Raw genomic sequence first — 4,012 nt, forward strand, 5'->3', positions numbered from 1 at the left:
AAATTGGTTGTACATTCTTACAAATCGCAAATGAGCTATAAGTTCTCTGCCACACACTTGTGGGCCTACTAAGTTGACGCGTCCCCTAAAAAAAATAAGTTGACGCGTATGCAAGGCTTTGTCAACTTATTATAGTCAACACACGGTTCTAACAGCAGTGGCCGTTCACTACAACAGGAACCCCCCTTCAGCAACGCATCAATGTGTTGCCTTTTGTCAATATAGGCGTTGCTAAGGTCTACACCAACGGATTTATATGCGTTGCCGTTGGTGGCGTTGGAAGAGCCTACAACAACGTATACACATGAGTTGGTAACTGGTGCGTATAAATGTTGTAAGATAGCAACATATAAACTAAAGCCTAACAACACAACATATGCGTTGGCGATTACCCTGCATAGATGGATTAGTTGCTACGTAGTCCCTCCGTTCCTAAATATATGACGTTTTGGTAGTTCAATTTGAACTACCAAAACATCATATATTTTAGGAACGGAGGGAGTAGAATATTAGGCAATGCTGGTAGTATACAGGAGATGTAATATAGTAAGAAAGACCTCATATATTAAATCAACAATGTTGTTTTACAAAGAACACATTGTTGCTTTACAAAGAACGCTGTCAGCTTGTACACATGTGTTTTACAAGAACATGTGCACTCTATACAGAAACAGGTCGAAGCTTCCTTGAAGGAAAGAAAGAAACTAAGCTCATCACATGAGCATCTAGACTGACATGTTCAGCCTTCATTAACTAAAACCAAAATCATCAGTTTCTCCTGGCATCCATAACTCCATATACTGAAGATAGTTCATGCCAATTGCATCTATAGTAAACTGCATATGCTTCATCTCTCTGCTAGCAATGAATGAAATACGAACAGTTAATATAGTATTGTGGATAACAATAAGTTCTCGATGAATTTAGGTGCAAGTACCAGCCAAGAATTTCTTTCTTATTTCGAGATTATCCCTTTGAGGTTTATGTAAAAATTTAGATTCACACAATATAAGCAAAGGAAAAACATGCAAGTAACAAAAAATAATTGAGGCAATATTCCTATAAATTTGGTAAAGTGAATGCCCAGCCACATATTCAATTAATAATGTTGACTGCAATGGGTGAACAGATGCTAAATGCGGAAGAGATGATAAAGCTAACCACAACTTATGCTTGTAAATATTGGGTCATGTTCAATTATACAATCAGAAATTGTAGGAAACAAAATACAAATTAGAAAAGGCTCAATGTTACTTTGGAGCTTACCTTTTTATTGGTTTGCACTTCCGAAGTCAGAGCATAGGCACAGGCACAGAGTAGTTGTTACAGTTAATTATCCTACAATCATATGCATCAATAATCAAGATTCTTGAGAAAGAGAAAGAGAAAGAGAAAGAGAAAGATTCTTGAGAAAGAGAAAAAAATACTATTGCACAACATGAAAAACACATACACAAATTACAATAGAAATTACCTCTAGTGATATTATTTTTCTAATCAAGAAATCACATCTGAAATAATCTAGAAAGAGTTGGCACCAAACTAATCAATCTTTTCAAAAATGATATCAAATACATGGGGTAAACGTTCTGGGGGAGAGAGATCAATCTAAATGAACAATTAACATGACATATAAAGATGAATCCATATACACACACCGCCTGCACAAACAAAAAGAGAGAAGGGATCAATGAACACCACACCTACATGACGTCATTGACGTACTGCCATCATCGCTGGTCATATTTACCTTCCCAGCTTGCAGCACTCATTCAAATGCGCAATCTGATTACCTCAGGTAGATTTATATCTTTAATATTATGTGTAAACCTGCAAGACTATAGTTCACTAAGTAACAACTTAAAATTCACATACTGGTGAGAATAAAAGATGTGAAGTGGCATCTCGTGAAGCATTTTTTGTTGTGATGCATCCTTCTGATCTAAAGAAGATTGCAGTTCATCATAATATGCGAATAAATACAAACATATGAGAATTTAGAAGTACCTAAAGTTAAACAAAATCATCAAATCGATCAAATTTACATACACACTTACGCATGCTAGCAAGTGTGAGATGTCTAGACTATGATTCATATACCTTTTTAATATGTAGGTATGTATAATCATGCTTAATATTACTGAATAAGAAGTAGTTATGCACTTGGAATATTACTGCCTTCTTGACGACAGAAGCTTTGGTAACATGAGTGAATAAATAATGCGCGATCACCCTTGTTTCCATGGAAACTAGATTCTCTCCTGATAAGCCTCAGAGGATGCAAGCATTGATATAAACAAGATTGGTGGACAATAGTCATCCGAGGCAAAATAATTACTTTGTTCTGCAGTGTAATCTAGCACTCTAGAGTATGATATACATCTAGAGAAATAAGTACATATGGATATACAAATATGACTATGGTCTGAACTACTAAAGCAGAAGATCACCAGCAGAAACCTGCATAGCAAAATTAGAGGATCAGGTTTCCTTCAACAACAAAAAGAAGAGAACACTAGCCATAATTTAACTAAAGCAAATGGTCCACCCATAGCACGAGTGGAAGGTTAGAGAAGATAGGGAACCAAATTCCAATGGAATTATAGAAGCCACCCTGTTGTTAAATCGGGGGGAACAGATTAGTGGAAATAATAGAATTGTCACGTTCTTCAGGGAGATAATCCAGGTGAGCGATGAGGTAGGCAGTAGGCTACCATGGCAGCCTCCCTGGGAGAGAGCGGCCATAGTTATTGGTATATCCAGCCATCGTCTACGACGCCACGACGACAAACCCTTGGTAGCCATGCCACATAAAGCACCAGAGACGATAAGAACAAAGGGGAGAAGTGTCTCACAAAACTATCGGCGTCGGAGACGACGTAGACGTGGCGGAACAGCGCCATCCAGCCTGTGGTAGCGACCGCGTGTTCGGAGATGCGGGGGGTAGTGAGCCGACCAACCGGAGGGGCAGGAGCTGCGACCACGACCCGTGGCGACTAGGTTGATGCAGGGGCACGGGCAGGGTGTTGAGGACGTCGCGGTGGTGGAGGATCGGCGGGAGGAGCAGGGCCGGCAAGCTATGCCGCGAGAGAGCGCCGGAGCTCGCCCAAATCATAGGAGGCGACGGCGGCGGCGCACGCGGCATCGTGGTTATGGAACCCTGGTAGGAGAGGAATCAGGGGAGGGGGAAGAGATGGATAAGGAAAATTGTTTTTTTAACAATGTTTGGACGGAGGAGGTAAATATGGAGGTGGGCACGTGGAAGTTAGCTGCTATTTTGAAGGGAACGAGGTGATCAGCGCTAAGTGGGGAGGTGGGAGGTTTAACTAAACAACGCATAGTTTGTTATCGTTGGTAGATATGCGTTGCTATATGGGGGTTCTTGTTGTAGTGGTTGGATGTCTATCCAACGCATGTCGTGCTTCTTCTTCAATCTCGGATATTCTTAGCTTCGGCTGTCCAAAAAATGATTCCTCCCCCTGACATCTGGAGCGCACCGTTTCGAAGGCTGACCTGTGGGCCTACTAAGTTGGCGCGTACCAAGGGCTTTGTCAACTTAGTCAATATAAACGATTCTAGCTTTAGTGACCGTACGATGTCCATCCAACGGTCGTAGTGCTTCTTAAACATCTGGTCTCCTTGCTCCAGCCGCCCAAAGCAGCGTCGGTCGTGCCGCATGCTCCTGCCTCCCGTGGCCGGCTGTGCTGCCGCGGAGGCCTCACCGCCCCCTACTATTCACACCGCAGTCGAACCAGTGAACCCTCGTACTCCTCTCCGCGCGGGCTTCCACTGCCGCATCTTCCCCGGCTCCGCGTCGTCCCCTTCCTAGGCCTCGCCGTCGTCCACTGCCCTGGTGCTCTCGGTGCGGCGTGGTCAACGTGGTCAAGGAACGACTTCCATCGGACGTGGACTATACATGGAGAGGCTGACAGCTGGGTCCACGGCCACAGCACGGAAGTGCCTCCTTATTACATGGAAAATAATGATACCTCCAGCTGACAGCAGAGACCCA

At 42.9% G+C, this 4,012-nt stretch overlaps 1 long non-coding RNA gene across 2 annotated transcripts; it reads right to left on the reverse strand.

The window, feature by feature from the left end:
* Positions 1-544: 544 nt before the first annotated feature.
* LOC123070260 (uncharacterized) lies at positions 545-3,295 on the reverse strand. Of its 2 annotated transcripts, none has more exons than XR_006433568.1 (2): positions 1,267-3,295; positions 545-855 (listed from the first exon to the last, which is right to left on the reverse strand). It is a non-coding gene; the product is annotated as an uncharacterized lncRNA (long non-coding RNA). The 2 variants fall into 2 exon arrangements; XR_006433569.1 differs by having other exon boundaries at positions 545-858.
* Positions 3,296-4,012: the final 717 nt, after the last annotated feature.

This window comes from Triticum aestivum, chromosome 3B, assembly GCF_018294505.1.
Source record: "Triticum aestivum cultivar Chinese Spring chromosome 3B, IWGSC CS RefSeq v2.1, whole genome shotgun sequence".
Taxonomy (NCBI): domain Eukaryota; kingdom Viridiplantae; phylum Streptophyta; class Magnoliopsida; order Poales; family Poaceae; genus Triticum; species Triticum aestivum.